Source organism: Myotis brandtii, unplaced genomic scaffold (genome assembly GCF_000412655.1).
Source record: "Myotis brandtii unplaced genomic scaffold, ASM41265v1 scaffold383, whole genome shotgun sequence".
Taxonomy (NCBI): domain Eukaryota; kingdom Metazoa; phylum Chordata; class Mammalia; order Chiroptera; family Vespertilionidae; genus Myotis; species Myotis brandtii.
In genome coordinates, this window is record NW_005364711.1 from 1390490 (window position 1) to 1396489 (window position 6000).

General features: G+C 47.3%; 1 protein-coding gene across 1 annotated transcript in view; it reads right to left on the reverse strand.

Annotated features, from left to right (window-relative positions):
• Positions 1 to 6000, reverse strand: part of ANKFN1 (ankyrin-repeat and fibronectin type III domain containing 1) — a 450804-nt gene that overhangs the window by 148067 nt on the left and 296737 nt on the right. The window lies entirely within an intron of this gene.

A 6000-nucleotide genomic window follows, 5' to 3' on the forward strand; every position in this document is an offset into this window, starting at 1 on the left:
AGAGCGCTGATCCACTCGAATACAGGACGACGGCAGGAAGTCAGTTTCTCCATCAGGGCTTTGCTTACCTGGAGGGTGACTTCACAGCTTGGAACTCCCCATTGCTTACGGAGTGAGGAGAACCACACGTTACAACGGGGCCCATGTGGGCTTGGTTCGTAAACAGCGAGGATCCAAAGCAATGCCGAAGGGGGTAAGGGGAGCTGCCCCCACTGCGGGGCTCCAGGCCCCAGAAGAAATGGAGCTGTCTCCCTGCTTTCTGATGCCAAGACATGAACACTTAATGCAGCCTCAGTGCAAGTTCAATGGGGAACCAGCAAAGCAGAGAAAGACCGCAACCGAGATGCCCAGCCCTGTAGGCAGGCTTCCTGCCACCCTGCTGCCCTGAATGAGAAGCACACTGGTGAGGAGTAGAAACCGGTTGTAAATATTCAGTACCCCTGGGGCTTTCTTATGAGAGAATCTGCTGTCCTTTGGGCCCTGGAAGCAGAGTCGAGGCTGCAAAGGCAGGCACAAGTGATGCAGCAGAAGAAACAGGAACATTATTCCTGAACTCCAGCAAAATGCCTTTTCTCGAGATCTTAAGTGAGCCTTTCCCCTGTCCCCGCAGGAGAATCTCAGATCCTGTAAACACTGCTCAGCTTAGCCCTTCACTTGTCTCTCATGAATGACAAATGTCCTACCCAGTGGCCTCCGCAGCAGAACACTGTGTTCTCTTGAAACAATGAGAACAAAACGCAGGGCCTTTCCTCGAGTCTGGTCCACCTTCACAGAAACGGAGACAATACAGTAACTCGCCGCAAACCTCCATTGTGTGAACCTTGCGCTCTGCCCAGCCACAGAAGGTTGGCCAACTCCAAGATCATCTCCCAGCAACGCCGAGCCTGCTCCACAGAGCAAAGCAAACCCTGCATCCCTAGCAGCCTTTGGAGCCAGAGCTTCATTATTGGCCTGTATCCCATTCAATGTTTGCGAGGAGGCGTTTGAGAACTGCCCGCCCTTTGTAAGGTTTCTTCTTCAAGCTGGTGAATAGCATTTCTCTGTGAGAAGAGGTCTAAGATGAGTGGCTTGTAGACGTGATTATAGGGTGGAAAGCGTCTATACCTGAGGGAAAGCATCTCCTGCTTGTGGTGGCCAGGTGCAGCAGTTACTTCTTAAAGGGCAGGCTCTCAACAAGTGTGTCACCTGTTAGATCACACGTCAGCATTCAAATGAACTTCTTAGCTTCCGCTTGGGCACCAAAGACGTGTCAGGCACTGTTCTAGGCACGTTACAAACACTACTTAATTCCACACAGGAACTAAACATGAGGTAGGTTTGACTGCTTTTATTCTAGGGGTGAGAAATAGAAAGAAACTCAGGGAGGGTAAGCTCTTTGCCCAAAGCCATCAAGCTGAAGAGCCAAGACTTGAATTCAGGTTTGTCTGGTGCCAAGACAGGGCTCGTGCCGACGGGCTTTGCTGTTAGCAGAAGGTACTTGGCGATGGAAAGAAAACGAGGCCGCATCAGTCTGCCTGTGCTGAGAGCCGGCTCTGTGACTTGGGGAAATGATTTATCTGCTGTGCTTCCTTTCTCTTCTGTGAAAAGGGGAGAGGGAGGCCTGCGGCATCTGCTCTCAGGGTTTGAGGATCACATGCGGAGATTTGTTGGAGGTCACAGGCCTTACAACCATCAGGGATTATAGAAGCACTGCTGATGAAAAAGTTACCACCCCAGAGAAAAGGGAACCCACGTGCATTGGTGGGATGGCAAAATGGCGCATCACTACGGAAAACAGTAGGAGACTTCCTCAAAAAATTAAAAATAGAACTACCTTTTGACCCAGCCACCCCACTTCTGGGTATTTATCCAAAGAAATCCAAAACAGTAATTTGAAAAGGTATATGCGTTCCTATGTTCACTGAAGCATTAATTACAATAGCCAAGCTATGGAAGCAACCCAACTACCCATCAATAGATGAGTAGATAAAGATTACACACACACATACACACACACACACACACACACACACACACACACACACACACACTGGCATATTACTTGGCCATAAAAAAGGTAAAATCTCACCATTTGTGACAACATGGATGGACCTAGAGGGTATTATGCTAGGTGAAAAAAGTCAGAGAGAGACAAATACCATATGATTTCACTTATATGTGGAATCTAAAGAACAATATAAATGAACAAACAAAACAGAAACAGACTCATAGATACAGAGAACTGACTGATGGTTGCCAGATGGGAGGGGGTTGGGGAGCTGGGTGAAAAGGTGCAGGAATTAAGAAGTACAAATTTGTAGCTACAGAATAGTCACAGGGATGCAAAGTACAGCACAGGAAATATAGCTTATAACATTGTAATAACTATATATGGTGCCTAGTGGGTGTTAGACTTACCAGGGCAAACACTTTGTAAATTATATAAATATCTAACCACTATGCTGCCTGAAACAAATATGAAATAATATTAAATGTCAACTGTAATTGTAAAAATACAATAAAAAAGAGAGAGAAAATGATCAACCCATGTCATAATATCAAGGGGCTTATCCTTGGAAAATTTTGATAGAAAGAGGTAGCAAGGATGATTACACCTTGCCTGTGGTTGGTGGGGTGTTTGGAGGAGGTGGCCGGTTCTACTACATATAGATCTCTATCTCCCCCTTCCCACATGATCGTACACTGTGACTACACTTCTCCCACCTAGGGGTGGGGATCTAAAGATCTTTGCACTTGAATCTTGGCAGTGGCTTGAAAGTCCTTGATCAATGGAATAGAGTGGGGGTAGGGGATGCTATGTGACTCGATGTTAAATGAGCCTAGATCTTAAAAAGGATCGGCTTCCACCTGGCTTGGTACTTGTCCTTGGACTCCCGCCACCATGTGGGGAGGAAGCCCCGGTCACAGGGGAGGCCCTGTGTGAGTGTTCCAGGCCTCAACTGACAGCCAGCATCCATCTCCAGATGTGTGAGCAAATGTGCCTTCAGATAACGCCAGCCCTCAACCTTTCCATCTTCCAGCTGAGGCCCCAGACATCACGGAGCAGTGACAAGCTGCCCCCAATATGTCCCATCTGAATGCCTGAACCACAGAAACTATGCTGGAGAATGAATGATTATCATTCTTTCAAATCGCTGGGTTTTCAAGATGATGCCGGGAGGCAGGAGATGTTGAATCTGGGCCAACCTGGGACTGCAGACCTAAGGGATGGACCTGCTGCAGGCCACAGGCACAGAGCTCGCCAAGCAGGCTGTGCGGGTGTTGGTGTTGGATGGGTGCCTTTCCGCACTGGAATGCTTCTGACAGGGAAAGGGGGTGTTACTAAGAGTTACTCTGGGACAACCGGTGTAGATGTGGGCGTCCTGGGTAAACTGAGACTTGGAGACTAGGTTGACACTGGGGAGATCAGTAAGAGCCTGTGAGGAGTCTGATGGGCAGGTTGAACCCAGCAGGGGGACTTTAGGAAGGATAGTCTGGAGATCTGGGCAGGGAGGCTGCTGTTTGTAGCGGTGACACATGGAGTCAGGAGGCCAGGTGCTGAGGCAGGCTTCACACCCTGGGTCGGGAGAGGGAGGCTCAGTCAGGAAAGCTACAAAGGAAAACATTATACTGCTCCCATTGGAGACCTCTGTTAACCGACAAGGTGAATTTCAACTAACCATTTTGTTTTAAGAAACTCCTGAACTAGACGTGGAAGATGGAGAGAGGCATTTGGGGTGTGTGTGTGTGTGTGTGAAGGGAGGAGGAGGAAGTTCTGGAGGGAGAATGTTTTGGAGCAGACCTGAGCTGGGGTGCTGCTAGCTCCTGACCTCAAGACCCCAGAGATCGCGTGGAAGGTGGGATGCCACCTCCCGCTCAGCAGCTCAAAGGAGTAAGCCTTTAGCAGCCTGTCCAGTCTCTGCTTCGGACTCATTAAAGAATAGCAATTTGTCTGCAAGGGAAAGACCACACACAGTCCCCAACCACACCCCTGCTGTCACCCTAACTGACATTGGCATGGCTCAATTAAAATTTTGTCAGAAGGGAACAGATTCTAAGGACGGCGTAGCTGCAGATTTCTCCAGGAGATGACTTAGTCGAGTAGTCAAAGATTCCTTTCTATCAGAAAATAGTGCAATATTTACATAGTCGCAGAATAAATAGAATCCTGACTTGGGCTTTATATGTTACACAGCCCCTTCCAGGTCATTGGGGCTCTTTCTGACATGCTTCTGACAATTACGGCCATTGTTCCCCTCTGGGCAGCCGAGGGGAACGTGCCTGCCCCTCTCCCTCATCCCACTAAGCTTGTCTCAGTGAACTGAATGAAGTCTCTCTCTGGGCTGCCTGGGAATTAATCCCCTGTTTGTTTCTGAACCTTTCTCACTTCTATACACATCGACGCTCCGAAGGCCCTGTCCTGTGACCAGATTTTGGCTCTCTCGCTTCCGTTGTTGCTTGGGCATTTGGTGTCGTTGCCCACTAACATCTTCGACCACAGCTTATATTAGGGACCACTTTTGACGTGGTGGCCCAGTGAATGCACACATCACATACACAGGGCTGGCACCCACATCTCACAGAATGTGGCTAATACGATTCACCGTGCTGTGTACTCCAATGGCTTCCATCCCATTCTATTCTAGGCTGTGCTTTCTTGGGCTGGGCTGTTTTATTAGATTAAGCAAAATCCAATCAAGATAAACTAAAAATCATTAGTGCTGATTGGATGCATTAAACTTGAGAAGGTTGTGTGTTTATTTGTGAAGGAGAAGAGGGGAGAATGAAAGCTCTTCAGTATTTTTGACATTGGACCTTCTAAGACAACTTTAAAAGTCGAGTTCTAATGGGAAAGTTTAGAATGCTTTTTAGTGTCCTAGGAAAGGAATTTAAGTCCATTGCTGGAATTTTTACAAATCAATCTCTCTCTTTCGTACACAAACATGACACACACAGACACAATTTCCAGGTCTCTCTGGGAACTCTTACCAATGACCAGATATCAGTTCCCTCATAAGGAGACGGGCAAGCGGAAGCTCTGAGGGCCTGGACGTTAGACTGCTAGAGCTAACAAGGGCATTGAAACAATGCAAGTTTTCTGCAGTGGCTCTTTAACATAGCTGGCTGCTGCAATCTCCCGGGGATCTTTAAACAACAAAAATGCGGCTTCCACCCTGAGATATTCTGATTTAATTGGTCTGGTGTGCAACGTGGGCATCAAGGCTTTTTAAAAGCTCTCCTGGTGATTACAACGCCCAGCCAACTTTGGGAACCACTGGTTTAGTGCTGGGATTTATAGAGGTGGAAATTGAGGCCCAGAAATTAGAAGTGCGTTGCCTAAGTTTACCAAACTTACAAATTGCCTCACTCTAAACCCACGACTCCTTGCACAATGTCCTATGGATGTTCACAAAGAGTTTATGTAAACCTTACAAAACAACCGCCGCCGCAGCTCCCGACCAAAGCTAATCAGCTGCCGCGTCCCTGCCAGCAGAGAACACGTCACCCAGCTCTTTGTGTCTTGTCGAACGGAGCTCTAAATATGAATTTCCCCGGGGAAGTAGCAACGAGCAAGAATAAAGAGGGGGGTGGGGGGGCGGATTAAGAGAAATGCCACAGCCCCGAGGACCAGGTATATGCTGCCTTACCCCTGGATGCCAAGGCAATGGCTGTCTTTGTGTTGTCTATTTCCAAGCTCTAAAAACAAAAGACTGTTTGGAGAAACACTGTGATTGATGCCTGAAGTCCTTATGCTTCTCAGGGAAAAAATACAGAACATCCAATAATATTGCTAATTTCAATATTAGCACTTTCTATTTCAATTTCTTGGAACGAAAATTGCTTTTAAATCGCCACAGGAAAAAAAGAACATTGCCCAGCATGCATAGTTATTGTTCGCTCTCCATGGGGTTCAACATCCTTTTGTTGGGAAAGTAGAAATTATGGGACAATAGGTAGAAAAATGGATGTGATGCAATGATCAGTTCTTTAAAGTGAGAATATTAGGATTTGCAGTGTGCC